This window comes from Neophocaena asiaeorientalis, unplaced genomic scaffold (assembly GCF_003031525.2).
Source record: "Neophocaena asiaeorientalis asiaeorientalis breed wild unplaced genomic scaffold, Neophocaena_asiaeorientalis_V1.1 scaffold119, whole genome shotgun sequence".
Lineage (NCBI taxonomy): Eukaryota > Metazoa > Chordata > Mammalia > Artiodactyla > Phocoenidae > Neophocaena > Neophocaena asiaeorientalis.
In genome coordinates this window covers 8,018,840-8,037,450 of record NW_020175821.1, presented here as the reverse complement: position 1 = coordinate 8,037,450, position 18,611 = coordinate 8,018,840, and the positions used below count along the sequence as shown (strand labels likewise).

General features: G+C 35.3%; 1 protein-coding gene and 1 pseudogene across 2 annotated transcripts in view; both read right to left on the bottom strand.

Moving 5' to 3' along the window:
• The window catches only part of DPH6 (diphthamine biosynthesis 6), a 174,047-nt gene that overhangs the window by 121,186 nt on the left and 34,250 nt on the right, over nt 1-18,611 (bottom strand). The gene's annotated exons all lie outside the window — the stretch shown is intronic.
• On the bottom strand, nt 5,038-5,965 carry LOC112391235 (40S ribosomal protein SA pseudogene; annotated as a pseudogene).

Below are 18,611 nucleotides of genomic sequence, written 5' to 3'. Positions count from 1 at the left end.
TGTCGTAGCTGCAATTTTATGTTTTAGATGGTTTATTTGATTAATATCTGTAGACACTAACAACTAATTATGTAATTAATTAGTAATTAACATAGACATTAATTACTAGACTCTAAGCAGATGCTCACCATTATACTCCTAGCAGTAAGCATAGGGCCTGTCACACAGTAAGTACTCAATGAATATTTGTTAAATAAATGAATGAAATTTAATGAAATCTAAAAATAAAATATTATGGAATCAAGAAAGAGGTATTAGTGAGTTCTTCCTTATACAGCAGTTGTTATTTTTGCTGTTGTTCAGGAGTGAATTTACAAATATTTACACATTTTGGAAACCATCAATGACACCAAGATACAAAGTTGTCTAGTAGAGTTGGAATCAACTCTATTCTCTAAAATGTATTCCTTTTTCACATAGCAAGTTTTCTTGTCCTGGGAAGGGTACTCCTAAATTTTTTGTAACCATATCCATAGTCAGAAGTTGAGAAAGTAGAGCTCAATAATATGGTTAACTACTGACAGTAAAACCAAAACCAAAACCAAAAAACCCTCAAAAAACCTCTTTTTTAATCAATCTCTATATTTTGTGGGTGGGGGTCGGGGGGAGGAGAGAAAAGAAAAAGAATACTAACCCTGCCAATCTATCAAAAATTTAATCAACTCTCAATACAATGGAGAGAAAAAGATAACTCAAAATCATAGTTAAAAGTAACAAAACCAAGACACAAAACTGATCTTCAAACTTATTTAGTTAATATTATCCACTGTCATTCCAAAGCCATTACTGCAAGTATGAGGTATTTAAAAAAACAATTATTATTCTACTAACATTACCCAATAGTGTAAAAATCATATAACAGTTTAGAAACACCAAATACCACACGAATGGAAGACCACAGAACAAAAGATTGCCATCTGTTAAAATGGCCTATTATTGTTGACTGCACAGAGTTGTATTCTTTTTTCAATACTAGAAGGAAGCCTATGCAACATGAGTTCATCACTCTGCAAACCATCCTCTTGACTTGCTATAGGTTGAGCAGATACAAGACTCTTAAGCCCAGCACCACGCAAGGTCATAGTTTAATAGTCAGTACTTTCTCTCTGGATAGTTCAGAAGTTTAAAAGCCCCTGCCCCTAATAACTATCTCAAATGTCTTTCTAACCACGCTCTTGGATGTTTATAAGTTCACAGGCTTGTCCCAAATAGATCTAGAATGATAAAATGTTTAAAATACAAAACAAGAACAACAACAAAAATGCCCTTTCAGTCTCAGGTCCCTCTTTTTTTTTTTTTTTTTTGCGGTACGCGGGCCTCTCACTGTTGTGGCCTCTCCCGTTGCGGAGCACAGGCTCCGGATGCGCAGGCTCAGCGGCCATGGCTCATGGGCCCAGCCGCTCCACGGCATGTGGGATCTTCCCGGACTGGGGCACGAACCCGTGTCCCCTGCATCGGCAGGCGGACTCTCAACCACTGAGCCACCAGGGAAGCCCAGGTCCCTCATTTTTAACAGAAAAGTCATGAGCTTATATGAGCACTAGAGTCTCTCTTCCCCATCCCTCATTCACTCCTTTCTCCCAACTCTCACTTTTAAAAATAAAATCACCTCTTGGGAGAAAATTAGAGAATCCTCTTATTCCTTGCCTACCGTAAGACACAGATATTTTGCACAGGTTGTCACATGGTTATCAAAGCATAAGGTTAGTTATTTAGAAATTTTCTACTCATTCCCCTCACCTCATCCCACATTTCCCCACTTCCCAGGAAGTACAGTTAAGAAATGGCCACCAGTGGTAAGTACAGCCTTTGCTGTTGCTAGGAATGGGCCAGCCTACTGTGGGAGTCAATACAATTTGATCTTTTGATCTTCCCTTTTAGTCTCAATTCATACAGTTGTTTTTACATAGATGTTGTCAAAGTATACGTGTAATTTTCTATCTTGTTAAATCATATGCATTTTTATGTGTTAATATATAGGCTTTAGCACTGAACTATCCCATTGGGATATTTAATGGGATATCCCATGGGAATAACTTATTTAACCATTCCCACAATGTTGTAGCTCTCAGAGTAGCAAGTTCCAGTAGTTTGCTCTTCTCTGAGAAAGCCACTCTATACTTTTCTATTTTCCTAAATTTGTCTCTTGCCAGTTCTAGAACACTAAATATAGAATGACCTTGTTCTTCCTTCTCATACTCCTTTCCAATTCCCTTTGCTCTTGACAAAATTTCTCTTGAGATACTACAACCAGAACCAAGTGAAACAGTCTAAGGGCAGGACTTATAGAACTTACACCAAGGCAGAATCCTCTCTCCCCTCCTCCCTTCCTCCGTCTCCTTCTTTCTCTCCCCATCTCTCCTTCCCTCCCTCCCTTCCCTTCCTTTCCCCTCACAAGTTATTTTTCTGATGATTGTAAGACTTAACTTACCTTTTGATTACACATGCATTTTAGGCTGATATGTGTACCTCCTCTGTTCTAACCTATCAAATTTTACTAATGACACAGAATACAAGAATATCTCTGGCCCTGAACCTACGTCCATGGAAATCTGGGAAAAGGTTTAGATGTGAAATAGTAATTTTTCCACTGTGTGTTTTAGGAGGAAAGGGAAGATAACGAGGGAAGAGTTAAGAGAGATGGTCTGCTGGCTACTGCTATAGGGATAGAGGCCCCAGGGTCCTAATGTGAATAGCATGTTTGTCATAGCCAAAATCATTTTATCAGTAACTGAACTTGTTTAAGTATTAAAGAGAATAACTAGTCACAGCAGCAAAGGAAAATCACAAGTTTGTGGGTCTAGCAGATGCTTGTTCCATTACTTTCTGACCACTGTGTATTTGACAGGTGTGCCTGGTGGGCATAGGTGCAGAGGTGTCATGATGGCGAGCTTCCCATTTAACTCAGAAAGTACCTTGCCAACAGCTGCAGCAGTGTCAATAGAAAGAAGCAGGAATAAGGTTCCTGCAATAACATACCCATAACAACCAGCTTGCTAAAGCAACCATTCAGTCTTCTGAATGTCAACAAGGTCACAGACGGTAATGCGGCTTGTTTTCCACTGGGCAAAGAGGTTAAGAAGTTGATGAGATAAGAGGTAAAGTTAATAATTTTAAGGAAGTTGTCATATTTTTCTAGGTTCACCCCTATCATGAATATGAGGACAGTTTTTGGTCCTATCCTTTAAGTAAGTCCTCTATTTTCCAGGATAATGAATGTATCAGTGTATGCCACAACATAATCAGTATCACAACCACTCCATATAATGCTGATGGTTAGGAAGTCAGTGATGGGCTCTCCCTTGATTAGAAGCTTCCTATTCTCAGTCCTGAATCTTATACCTTCTGTGAGTCAAATCATATTGCTACAGTCAATGAATAGATCACTGATGGCTATACTCTCCACCTTGCAAATGTTTTCAGCATACTAACAAGAAGCTCAATATGATCCAAGTCAATTTAATTTGATATTCACTACCTTTTCTCAGAACTGCATCTGCTGGCAATGTAATCTAGTGATCAAGGAGAATGAGAGTGCTAGGGCTATTTTTATTAACAAGCATATACTGATTTGGGGGTCCTTGTTGTGATTTAAATAATAACTCAACCTATCATTCTACAAGCAGTGTAGGTTATTTTACTACATACTTGTTCACATGAAGGCTAAACTTCCACTGCTTTGTTCATTGGCATTTACTTATTCATTTAACAAATAACTGGGGTACCCAAATATGAACAAGGCACCATGCCTACTCAAATCTGGTATTGTCCAGCATTTTGTTTCTACTAGGAATAAACTGCAAGCCAGCAGATTTTAACATGTACTCTCTTTTCATGATAATTTTTAACGTTAAATAAAATGGGGCTTAGTTTGATTTACGCATTATACGAATTTCTCCATTCAAACGACTGTCCGTGTATTTCTTCCCTTTTTTCCCTCTCTCATTGCCCGTCCTCCTTCCAAAAGATATTTCCCCTAATTTCATAATGACAATCAACGACAATAATAATAACAACCTAAGATATGGAAAAACATTAGAAGCTTCCTTTCATGGTTATATCACTTTCTGTTGAAAACCATGGCCTCTTAGCTTGTTTTTTCACTTTTCAGCAAAGTGACTCTCATGGATGCCAGAGCAGCCTTCCTGTTAGCATGAGTATTCAGCTTAGTCAAAAACTCAATTAGTCCTCTAAACTGCTAACATGGGTCAATTTCTAACAAGTGTAATTCTTCCTCGAAATATTCATAATGTTTCACATAAAAGATAAAAAACATAGAAAAGTTAGTTGTACATTACAACTTTTCTTCAACTTCCTAGTGAAAAACAAAGGCTTGGTCTCTGTTATACACAGAGAAAACATTTTAGGAACCATTGAGTTGATTTGTGTACTGGAGAGTCAGTCTAGTTGTTTGTTTCTTTGTTGTTTTAATAAACAGAGTAAATATGTTCCTGAAAAGTTAACCCTAAAATAAAACTCTGATCATACTTTTTTTTTTTTTGCAGTACGCAGGCCTCTCGCTGTTGTGGCCTCTCCCGCTGCGGAGCACAGGCTCCGGACGCGCAGGCTCAGCAGCCATGGCTCATGGGCCTAGCCGCTCCGCGGCATGTGGGATCTTCGACCGGGGCACGAACCCGTGTCCCCTGCATCGGCAGGCGGACTCTCAACCACTGCACCACCAGGGAAGCCCCCCTGATCATACTTTTGTTCCTTCATTAAGAAACTTCCGAAACTCAAGTTTTTACATTTATCTTCTAGAGAAAAAGTAGGAAATCATTCTGATTTTAATTTTGTTCATATTCTTTTAAGGGTGGCTATATTTTAAAATAGTTCTCAGAGAATTCCTAATCAAGGTAAAAAGGACTACACAATGGGTCAAAGACATTAAGCCAGACCGTAACCCATCCAATTAAGTTTAGCATGGAATATTCTCAAGGTCAGTTCAATCCTTACACCTAGGTAGCAAATATTTTTTTTTTTTAGAAACTGTTTATTTTCCATCAACCTATTTCCATTTTAAAGTTTGTGAAGAACAGTTTAAGACCACTCAGTGGTTGTTCCTACCCACTCAGTGGCCTGAGCAGTGGGAGCTGCAGACCAGTCTTCAGTGGTGAACTGCTGAATAGGCACAGAGGGCACCTGCGCACCTTCAGACCAGTCCGCCACCTCAGGCTGAGTAGCAGTGAACTCAGGAGCTGGAGCAGTCCATTCACCCTGAAATTCCTCCTTGGCCACAGCCTTCTCAGCTGCCGCCTGCTCTTCCTTTTCAATCTCTTCAGGATCTCTGTAGAAGTAGAGATCAGGCATGACCTCCCATGAGTGTTCACGGGAGATGGTGCCACGCATGCACAGAACTTCCCAGGCAAGCATCCACCACATCAGACCCACTGAGTGAGCTCCCTTGTTGTTACATGGGATGGCAATGTCCACATACCGCAGAGGAGAGTCTCTGTTACACAGAGCAGTGGTAGGCAGGTTAACGTAAGAGGCCTCTGTGAGAGGCTGGTGGTCAGCCCTGGAATCAGTAACCACCAGAAGTCTTGGCTCCCAGAAGGCTGCCTGGATCTGGTTCGTGAAGGTTCCAGGAGTGAAGCGGCCAGCAGTAGGAGTGGCTCCAGTGGCAGCAGCAAACTTCAGCACAGCTCACTGGCCAGTATTCCTGGAGGATATGACACTGACATCAGCTGGGCTTTCAATGGCAACAATGGCACAAGCTGCCAACAGAAGCTTCTCCCAGGTTCTCTTCAGATTTATGATGTAGATGCCATCACTTTTCCTTTTGTAGATGTACTGTTCCATTTGGAAGTCAAGGTTGGTGCCACCTAAGTGGGTTCCTGCTGCAAGGAATTTGAGGACATCCTCCTCCATTTTCAGGACATCAAGGGCTCTGGACATTGTTAAAGTTTCCCTTTAAGTTGTGATGCGAATCCAGAACAAAGCCGTATGGACCCTTATCTGGTGTGGAAAGCGGTGGCAAATATTCTTGACTTCAATCTCTCATTTGATAAATAATCTAGAACTATGATGCTTTAATTTTCCTAACTGGAAAACAATGGCTTTAAAATGCTCATTCAGAGGAAAAACTTACTCCTTCAAAGTCTTTTTATGCAAATTGACAATTTTAAATGCTACTCTGCAGTTTTCTATATTTATAATTAAGATACAGCTAATTATACTGGCGCCAAGACATCATATGAATCTGTATACTTTATATGAAGCATTCCATGAGTGGAAAATTATTGAATTGGGGAGACAGCTATATGGGGATTCATAATGCTATTCTCTCTACTTTTATACATGCTTAAAATTTTCATCATTCTAAAGTTAAAAAAGAAAAAGAAAAATTAAGCATTAAATAGCCACCAGAGTGATAGGAAACAAAATACCACCAGAATCTCTACATTACTATTTCCAACCACTGTTCTCCTATTGACAAATAATTGCCCATTCAGTTTGTTTGTTTTCTATTGGTGAATCCAAACTATAAGCTGTCCATTTCTCAGCAGTTAAAGAACAGTAAGTAGTTGACATTGGGATATTTATTCATCCTTTGTAGTATAAATTAATGTAAACTAAGTGACAATATTTTAAAGATTATTCTCAATTATTAAAAATGAGACTACTGTTTTATAAATTAAATATAGGATAAACATTTAAAGAGGAATATTTGAAAAATAAAAAAGCTACTTGGAATAACTCTTGAAGCAATTTATACATAATATAGAAAAATTGCAACACTAGACGGTTATGCAGACATTTATTTAACTTATTTGTAGATATCTCTCTTTCGTTTCGTTTTTTTTTTTTTTTTGCGGTACGTGGGCCTCTCACTGTTGTGGCCTCTCCCGTTGCAGAGCACAGGCTCTGGACGCGCAGGCTCAGCGGCCATGGCTCACAGGCTCAGCCGCTCCACGGCATGTGGGATCTTCCCGGACCGGGGCACAAACCCGTGTCCCCTGCATCAGCAGGCAGACTCTCAACCACTGCGCCACCAGGAAGTCCCTCATTTTGTTTTTAATTCACTTAAGAAGGCAGTTTAGGCACCTATTTCTATTTAGGATCATTATTAATACTAGAAAGGGAGGACTATATTTGTTTGAATCTATGAACTGTTTCCTGGTATGTGATTCTTTCATCACTGACATAGTTAAGTGACCATCATAAAGTGACTGTATCATCTGTTGTTTGTTGCCCAGAAAATAGAATCTTTCAGCAGCTGTATTCATTTAAGTTCATACTAATGCTGTATTCCCCCCTCTGAAGTATGGAAGATTATTCTCATAGAAATTTTACTTAGCAATTGCTATCTGCTATGGTTTCTGGAATGCTTTAGTTATATATTCCATAATAAATTATATTTACTACTTACCTTTTATATAAGTACATAAGTAATCTGCTTCCTTAAAAGTGATCTTACTTACCAAACATCCCTAATTCTTTTCAACTTAAGTGAAAGTTAAATTTTAAAAACTATCTCCTTTTCAAATTTCTGATTTCTAACCACACATGGGCTCTGGGCAGTTTGGCAATCAGTCCCCTTTTCTTTTCTCCAAAGGGATCATTCCAAATGTTTAAAATTCTCCTCAAATCCCTTAATTACTTCCATCATCTCCACCCACTTGAAGTAAATGGTCTTGCCTCCAAGACCACAGGAAAAAAAAATAGCAAAGGACACATAGTCCTTTATCATTCCATTTCTCCTTTCTAAACATATCAATATTCTTCTGTCCAGAGCTAACCCACGATCCTGTGCTCTTCACACCATCACCTCCGTATCTTCCTGGATCTCATTCAGTCACTTGTCTTCAATAACTTCCTCTCTATTGACTACTTTTTCTTAACTTATAAACACATCCCAATCTCTCTCATCTTATAAAATGCGTTCCTTCTACTGATTAGCCATTTTTTCCTCCTCATCAAAACACTTCATGGGTAAAAAAAAAACCCCGACTCTCAATTCTAAGTAATAGCATAACATTAATAATAATAATTAACACAACATTAACTTATTCAGTCCTCATCACAACTCTATAAGGTAGGCAGTATTTATTTCCATTTTATGGAAAAGTAAACTGAGGCACAAAGAGGCAAAGCGACTTGCCCAAAGTCACAAAGCTAGTAAGCAGGAACTGAGAAACCAGGTACCAGAGCCCAGTTCTTTCCCACTATGCAACACTTCATCCCCTGGGTAAGGATATTTACTCACATGACTTTGATTATTAATTATATACTAATAATCACTACCATCAATCTATCCAGTCTTGATTTTTCCCTATTTAGTTTCATTACTTCCTATTTTGAGATACCTTGATTTCAATATATTCGAAAGACCTAGCCTCCATCTCTTTTCTCCCTACGCTTCCTCTACACTGCTACAAAAACAAATCTATCCATTATGGTTTTTAACTTACAAACCTTCAATGACTCTCCATCACCTACAAAATAGGGTCTCCAAACTCTTCAGCAAGGCACACAAGACTCTTCATAACCTGCTCCAAAATTACCTTCTCACTTCTACTCCTGCAATTACTTACACATATCCTCTAATCATCAAACTCTGAGAAGTATGTACCATGCTTTGTCACATCTTCTGCTGCACATAGAATGTTCTCTCAGTTTGGGAAGTCACTTTTCATTCTCTCTTGATGAATCATTACTCATCTGTATTTTCCAAACCACCCATCCTGCACCTTCCCCAGGTAAAGCTAATCTCTCTCCTACTTCTACATTCCCAAAATATTTGTTAAAAAAACCCAACTCTATCATCACAATATAATATTGTTCTGTCATTAGTAATATAGACTATGAGCTCTTAGAGAACTGGGACATTCTCTTACTGATATTTGTATCCAGTACCCAGAACACAGCAGTCACTCAGAACACATTTGATAAATGAATAGATGTAGCTCACCTTTACTATTCAAAATCAATGTGCTCTGGACATGGGAAGATAAATGAATATATCATAAGAGACATCATAATCTTAATTAGTAATTATTTGCCTATAAAATGGCTAAAAACCTAGCAATATGCAGAGAATATTTTTGTTTAAATAGTAATACAAGTATAGACTCTTCCTTGAAGTTCCAGTGAACAAAGAACTCTACCATCTACACAAGCAATCTTTTAAGTAAACAGTAAAATACATAAAGGCAAGAAGAAGTCAGAAATGTTAGGCCTGTCTCCAAGCCACAAAACTTGATCATGAATAGCCATCAGCTTATAAATATTACAAGATATCCACATGAACCAAACAAACACTGAAGTTTTAGTCTCAATAGTTTTTCCCGCTACTCTAATTCCTACATGTATAAAATATTTTGGCACTGGTATGACACACCATGGCATTTACTAAATGGTTTACTAAATTACACTTATAAATCACAAAGGCATCAGCTTACATGCCCAACTGCATATAAGTGTGAGGCAGATTGAAGCTGTCTCACTCAGCCTTAAGTGGGGGAAATTCATGGTACAGTTTTTGATTGTAAGAGTAGAGGTAAACTGCCTTAAGTAGATCTTTAAAGAAAATTGCAACCGGAAAGCAATGTGGTTTCCACCATGTTTTAAACGGTGGTTTCCTCTGCAGGCGGTTCCTCTTAATTCTATTGAGAAAAAGAAAAATAAAAATGCAAAGGTTACAAAATAAGGTGATGAGAGAAATGCAAAGTAGCACAAACAGAGCAATGATGAAATACTCAGAGCAGTTTAGTTACTTAAGCTACAATGAAGTCAATTAAATGTGTCTTATTTCTTTAAAAACTATTGAGTATCTCACTGAGAGTTTTTTCCTAATTTATATTAAATTCTAACGTCAACATTCTTGGATTGCATTTAATAATATGAGTGGTCTTGAGTGATTCTGATCCTGAAGTTACTGCCTTGTTTATACACTAAGGTTCACACATGGGCTGGTCTAAAGTTCAAAGTTCAAAATAATTCAACTTTTAATACATATAATGAAAAATTACACCTAAGTCACTCACCAGAACACAAAAGCAACATTAATATTGCTGTTGTAGACTAAACAAAAGCAGGAGTCGGCAGTCTTTAAAACTTTTACTGTTTTTCTAGCCTCCAACAGGAAGAGCATTTTGGAAATATAGGGCTCATTAAAGAAGCCCTTTAAACTACTGTTGGAACTTACGATTTTTGCCTTATAGGTGGAACTCTAAGCAGAGATTTAATGATCATTCTTATTTATACTTGTCAGTATTTTAAAATTTGATACTCCGCAAAGAACAGCTGATGTTTGACATTGCAAGTTCATTATTAAAACCATAGTATGTCAAGCCCAAGACACAAAAAGAGAAATAAAACTAATTTGTTAAGGAAAAACCTTATCATGTACAGTTTACTTTCCTTCCTGCATCACCAAGTCTGTATTTTTATCTTACCTGCAATTTATGGCCTAAAAATTAAATGAATTAAAATTAATTAATTAAAAATAATCTAATGCAAATATTAAATCACCAAAATACTCGAACAAAAACATCTCTAGGAATGCTTCAACAAAAATTCTGGAGCTTAAAAAAGAGCTATTTGCAAGCTTTCCTGCGTTAACAAAAGGGCAGGTAATAATGATGGCTTGTATGACAATATTGTCTTTGTTAGTTTAGCCCCAACAGAACTAAAGATTTCCTGATTACGACTTGGTAATCTAAGTCAACTGAAAAGATTTCTGGGGAAGGGAAACAAAGAGGAGTCTGAATGCTAGCATTTAAGTGGAATATATTACCTAAGTTTACTCTTCAGTGTGGGACACTGTAAATAAGAAGGGCTCCTACTTTGACAGCCCATGCTAGGTCACGACCTAAACTCACTGTACTGGTGTAAAAGAGAAAGTTCTGCTGGAGTCTCAGATATGTATGTTTCTCTGCTTCACCTTCAGGATCTTGTAATCACATAGGGCCTTACAATGAAGTGCTCACTCTGTACTGTATCTCATTGTCAAGATTTTTAAACAGTGGCTTTTTTATTGTAATGAGCCAATTATGAGCCAGTCACTCAAGCAGTCATTAACAATAGATTTTTCTAATTGCATTTTTAATGAATTTTATTTTGGATAAAAGCCCTTAAAAGTACCTATGGCAAAGGGTAATCATACATTGAATTAACAGAAAAATCTGTTTAATAATGACTTGTCTTTTATTTACTAAAACAAAATAAATTCCAGTGAGAACGCTAAAAAATTGACAGTGTCAGGGAAAAAAGGTTGCAGGGCGGGAGAGGGAGTCGTATTCTTCACTGCTAAAAAATAAAAATGAAAACATGCCTTATTCTTTCCTAACTTTAAGGTACAAATGAAACATTATTTTATCAACACAGACCTTGCTCTATATTTAGAAAATAATTAGTTATTAATATTTTACCCATAAGCTATTAATAATGCCTAACATAATTATAAAACAAGCTAAATGGACAAGGGAAATAAAGGCTCATTTCAAATTTAATGTACTCATTTCTATAGATGAATATACAGATAAGATGTTAAAAGTTATTTTTAAAACTGTTATTTTAAAAGTTATTTTTAAAACTGTGTTGTATAAACAAAACACTACAGTGTAAAAATCTTCATTCACCTCAAAGTACTTTCTATGCATGTATGAATGGAAATGTCCTTGCTGAAGATAAAAAATGGTCTTAATGAAAATGTGAATGTATAGTTTGTGATCACTCAGATATATAAATGTATTTTTTTTAGGTTGACTCTATTGAAACTTCATAAGTCTTAATCATAATTAAGAGCTCACTACTCACTGTGATTTAATAAGTCATTAATTAGGAAGTTTTAAAGATGCACAGTGACACTAGAAAAATCCTCTCTTTGGAGGCTATACACGTCATCCTCTGCATGGATTAAAAAAATTTTAATCCATTTAAATCACTCATTGGTGCAAAGAGACAAAAATTATAAATATGTATACATACATATATATATACACACATATATATATATGTATAATAAAACTATTCCCAGAAAAACTGTCACTATACACTCTGATTTTGTTAAGGAAATAAAAACTTTTTTGAATGTTCAAGGTTTTAAAAACCTTGTATTTTCTGCCTCAAGAACGGGCTGACTGAAAGCATGAGGTTCTGCAGCCTCTGGTTAATTAATCTGCGGCTGAATGACAGCGTGCCTAGGGGCATGGCACTGGCATCCCACACAGGGTCCCAACATGCTTTAAGCCTTGGATAGCTACATTCTGCACGCCAAGACTTTACCCAACAAATAGCAGAGAGGCCTTCAGAGCCTTTCTTCTTCTGAGACATTCCATTTAATTAATGTAATCCCTCTTTATCTTAAAGGTTTAATAAATTTAGGTGAGGCAAAACCAACATATCTATGGCACTGAATGTTGTAACTAGTTGCTCTAACACTTTTCTTATGTACCCCAAAGGCTTCTTCACAAGGCATAAAGAAAATGAAAGCAAAAAAATGTTCTAACAGGTTTAGAAATTTTCAAACATGCTTCTTGATCTATTAAAAATATGTATATTTGTACAACCCAACGTTTAAGAATTCAATTAAATGAAGCTGGCGATTTCCATTTCACTAGACTTATTTTATGTTATAAAAATATAAATCATACACCCACCCCAAAACACTTTGAAAATCACTAATATCGAATCTTGAGCAAGGTAAGGCTATTTTTTTAGCAACAGGATACAAAGGACATTATTCTAATCCCTTTCACTGCCAGAACAAAACATCTTTCAAATCAAGATAAAATCACTACATCATGAATGTTAATATCATTCTGAGAAAAATAATACCTTACGACTAGAAAAGACCATCCCTTTAGGGAGAAATGTTGTGTTAAAGTGGATTATTCTTTTAGTAGTGTAATAGAATGGCTTCTACCTACTCCCAGATAGAAAATCAAAATCTGCATTTAAATGGAAATATTTTAAAACAGATAGGACAAAAGGCTAAAACCATAAGGAATATCTCCATCCTTACATTTTAAAAATCCAAAATTTAAAAATCCATAAGAACTTTTCTGTACGGTATGGCTTTAAGATTTTGTTTGTATGTTTGTTTCATTTTTATGAAGAGTTTGCACTGCAACATAATTTCACAGTTTTGTGATTAACACATACTATTTGTGGCTATTATATCAAATTCACAAATTGGATGAAGAAGTAGGGTTGCAAAATTTTTACTATTACAAGAAACACATTTACTGTTTAGGCTTGTGCAGAGTTAAGAATGAGTTCTGTATTTTCTTCCTATTTTTAACTATGCTATTTTATAGGTAATTCTTAGAAGGCAAGAGCAGTTTGCTGAAATCAAATAAAATCTGAGTTTCTTCAGCATTGGCTCAAATCACCACCACGGTTAGAGTAAAAAGAAAGCAAAATGCTAGGCAATATTATAACAACTGCTCTTTGCAACCTGAAAGATTATTTTCAGTTCTTCAATAGTTGGGGCAATTTTCTTAAATTCTGAAGGAGCCTGACAGCACTGCACATTTCTTAATGCTTGCATTTACTTTTACATTATAAAACAATAAAACAGCAGGATAATGGTCATGCAGTTTAGAGACTTGTAACATTACCACAAATAATTCTACTGTATTATGGCAAAACAAAAGCTTTTTAAATGTAGGCTGACTAAAGAAAGGGCAATCTATATTCACTGAAAGTACACAGACAAGTAAGGTTGAAAATATAACTTAAATGTTGTACCTAGTTCTAAAATAATGTTTGAAAAGGGATGAAAAAGCAAAATCCATGCTGGATGAAATCTTTTTTGTTATATATTAAAATACAATTAATTTCAAGTGCAGTGCTTATTGGCAAGGGAAAGGCTTCCCACCTTTCTTCCTTGGAGTTTATAATAGAGTACATGGCTTCCGCCACCTCAGAAACCAACCGCATTATGTAATTTGATCATTTTCCTCAACAGTGTTGTAAACCAAGATACTCTACAATTACCAGCTTCAAAGATGCAGGTGTTTTGATGGTAGCCATATTTGACTACTGGACTGCAAATAATGGGCCAATCTGAAAAACTTGGCCATATCATCTCCTTTATAAGATCAGCCCATCAGTTCTGAAACATCTTTATTGCTAGAAGCTGCTGGCTTTTGTACAGGAAGCTGTGTGGATCTCTTTAGTTAAAAGACATCTTATTCAAAAGTGTAATGGGAAAAAAACTCTTGCATATGTACTGGGTGGTTTTCTCACTTTTAACAGGTAATTCATTTCAATCCAGTTGTCCGTGATTCTCCTAGTGATAACCATAGGGATGAAAAAGAATAAAAGCATTTCCCTACAGTAACCTAATTCTCATCTACACTAGAGCCTCCATGCCTGATCCCAATTCCCCACCCCTAACCTTCACTCCCAAACCTCCCAGCAGAAAAAAATTTCAGATATCAGTGGGAGATGATATACTGTAAATCTAATAATCAAAAATAAACCTTGATACATATCTTCATTAGTCTACACTAGGTAGCAAACTAAACTAGGGAAGCTGTATATGAAACATCACAGAAGATCCAAGACTCATGGATATTTTAAATCACCTGCTTTACAATTGCCTAAATTACAGAACAACTGTAGAAACACGGCAAATTATGATTTAAAAGAAAGTACCTCCCTATCCTTGGAGATATTAGACTTTTATAGCTAATGTGTGAAGAAAGTGACTTTTAAACTCAAATATTCCTGTTCTAAATGAATGGTACTCTCAGCAGAGAACCCGTCTAAAACCTCACATTTCTAAGTGTGGCCTCAGACCAGTAGCAATGGTACTCTCAGCAGAGAACCCGTCTAAAACCTCACATTTCTAAGTGTGGCCTCAGACCAGTAGCAATGGCATCACCTGGGCACTTGTTAGAAAAATAGTCAGGCCAACTGAATGAGAACGTGAATTTTTAATAAGACTCCCAGATGATTCATCTGCACTGAGAAGCTCTGGTCTAAGTTTTTCTAGTTCCACCATTTATTCTTCATTGAGAGACATAAAACAGTGAAGAACAGAACAGCCTGTACTCATAAAAACACATAATATTACAGATGACCACAATTTAAATAATGAAAAACAGGGAGGAAATGTTAGCAAAACTTAGGTAATTCAATTAGATCTAGATCCTGCAATCTTTGTTTTTAATACTTGAAAATTCACTTAAATGTGTGTATGTACATGCACAGACATGTGTGAGAGGTGAAAGAGGAAGACAGAAAGGAAAGGTAGATTAAGAGTGAGAGAAAAAAATAAAAGGGAGAGAATGGAACCGTAAGAGTGTACATAGGGTGTATATGTAGATGTATTTAGGGCCAAAAAGTAGAAGAAACAAAGTGAGAATCCAGCAACTTGGAGAAGAGCAGCAATGCCCCTTCTCAACCACATTCCCGCACACTCCCTCTTTTACATGCCCAAGACAGTGTGATGGGAATACTTTTCATCTCAATAACAAGAAACTACCAAGAAATAAGCATTAAAAGCAAAATTTGTGACAGAAACCAGTATTCCCTAATTGTATTAAACAATACAAGTAAACATGGAAAGATTACTTCTGAGAAAGTAAAGAGACCAACAGCACAAGGTAATTAAAACACTAAAAAGGTGATTTAATATTCTTTTTCCAAAGTCTAAATAATAATTTAGAAATAGTTACCATAATATAAACATTATTTGTTTTATTCTTACAAATGAATGTACTATTCTTACTGTTATTACTACTATACTAAGAGACTAAATTCAAAATAGCAGCACTATAGTTTTGATTGTTCTTAATGATATCATAAAATAGCTAACATTAATAACACAAGCTCAAAAAAAAAGAGAAACAGATATTTTCTATTGGACATAAAGTAATGGCTTAAACCTGCAGTAACAATTTGCAGTGTGAAGTTTAGCTAAAATGTTACATTTGACTTTTAAATATATATATATACACACCTAAAATGATTAATCTACCATGATTAATCCAATATTTTATCATTTATTTAACGAGAGAAAATTAGAAATCATTTATAAATACTGCCAAACTTAATGATACCAATAGAAAATATACCAGTTGATATCCAGGAGAACATAATGGTTAATCAGAAAACAGAACTTACTGGAGAAAAATGAATTATAATTAATGTTATATTGTACCTGTTTAAAAAATAATATATATGTGTATACATATATATCTGTATACATATCGGTATCTGTATTCATCCACATGGCACATTAATAGTATACAGTGTAGTAAGATTCAGCTCACTTTGCAGCTGACCATCTATGGAATGTAGCTCCATTAAATCACTGGAGACTGACTTCTCACAATAATAGGGGAAAAAAAAATCACCCTACATCTTGCATTTCATGACTGAGCTTCCCTAATACATATCTCTGGTTTTGCTCGAAGAAAAAAATGCAGTCAAAGATGGGCAGAATGCTACTCCCAGCTTGTATTCACCAAATGCCAGGAACTGTAAAAATAGGATTCCAAGTTGAGTTTTCAAATACTTATTAAATAAAGACTTAAGATTTCCAAATATAAATAATATTTGCATAAACAGGTTTATTATTTATGGAAGTCAACTAGGCAATATATATCAATGGCTTCAGAAATCATCATACACTTTGATCCATTAATTCCTTAGGATAGATTTGTCTGAAAATCTATCCTAAGGAGTTAATTTTTTTTAATGTAGACAATAATTGATGTACCCACATCAAAGTGCTATTATTTATAGTAAAAATTAGATTCAACCTAATTTACAAAATTAGGGAATCATTAAGGAAATTATTATACAGCCACATGATGGAATATTAAGTAGCCATTAAATTATATTCATAAAGACATTTTAGTGACATGAAAAACATGAAAAACTGATATTTTAAGCTAAAAAAAGCAGTGTATAAAGTTATACACACGAAGTGTGTATGTATATCTATGTATGTGTGTTAAATATATGGGTGTGGAAAATATGTCAAAATGTTAACTCTGAATGACAATTTTGAGCAAGATCTTTTCTTATACTTTTATATATTTTCTTTAAGAATCAATTGTTTTAAGTATCAAAGAAAATTAAGTAATAATTTAGATAAAAGACAAGGTATGAAGAACAAGGGTGAGGATACTGCAAGGTTACACTGAAGTTATTCCACTGAATAAAGAAATTGTGTGTGTGTCTGCAAGAGGAATACCAAGAACCTAGTGTCAGAGAAAAAGAAGCTCTTTCTTCTGACTACATGAGAGGTAAAAGACAGATGAAACAGTTAAGCAAAAAAAAATAAAAAATAGAAAAAAAGAATGTAGAAAAGTCAGATCTATTAGAATCTAATAATTGGACAAAGAAAGCAAAGGGGATATCATCAATGCCAATGTGATTTTTCACTCTACAAAAGTACCAAATAGTTTAAGTAAATAAATTAAGAAAATAAATTATAACAACACTTAGTTTTAGAATGTTTATTCCAAGTCTTGGACTGAATACAAGGAAAGAAACTAGTTACTATTAAATAATAACAAAACAAATTTCTAGAACCTCATTTTGTTTTCTATGAAGTTGACAGATACAAAGGCTGCTGTTTTCATTTCTTTTACAAAACACAGTTAAAACACAACTTTAAACTGTCCAGGTGATAAAAATTATATACTGAAATGTGTACAATCCACAAGCTATGTCATTTATAAAACAATATTTTAGCTACTATGTTAATTAGTAACAGTAAGTTGTAACTTACTGTGTTTTCCCTTAAACTTTTCTTGACTGTAAATGCTTCATAATCATTTTCATTTCAGATTGCTTGATTGATCTGTTGATTCCAAATCAATAAAAACATGGAGTAAAGAGTAGTCACACTAAATCCATTATATAAAACAGGGAATTCAGTGAATGCACTGATTTTATACACAGTAGGGAATCAGTAATTATCAAATAACCATAAAGTATACAGAAAGTATCAACATAAGTTTGGCATCTTATAACTCTGTGAAATCTTCACAAACTAGATTAGTTTTACCTATTATACATCACTGTTTTGTCTAAAATATACACAAGTGACAGTCTGAGAAGAAACTATATATGCTCAATAGCATGAAGGAGAAATCAAGCTACTCAAAGCTGAAGACAAAATTTCTACCTGAGTATAAAGGTTCGAGAACTCCACCTGAAAACAAGGCCCCTTGATATTAACCTAAAATTAATGTTTAAATTACCTAGTCTTTGATAGAAACTAGTCTATGACAACCCTAAAGAATATCTGAAATTAATATGATGATGCTTCCATAAATAAAGCGGAGAGGTGGTTTCTGGCTTTCCAAAGCAACTAATTTAAAACAGTAAGAAGTGTCTAATTAATGACCTCAGGATACACTGAATTGGAAATCTGACCTAATTTAGTACAAAATCACACTTCACTTTGGCAAAACTAGTACTGTGGTGGAAGCACTGAAAAACTGTTAACATGTAATTATCCACTCTCCATTGTGGAGGACCAGGACAAGGAAGAAGCTTAGAGACTCTAAGACTAAATTGGTTAAAGATAAACTACTAAGTTGTTTGAAGGTATTAATCAAAATTATAAGCTAAATCAAGATTCGTAAGTATAATCCACAAACAGGCTCAGATGGAGCAATACTGAGCTTTAAAGACCA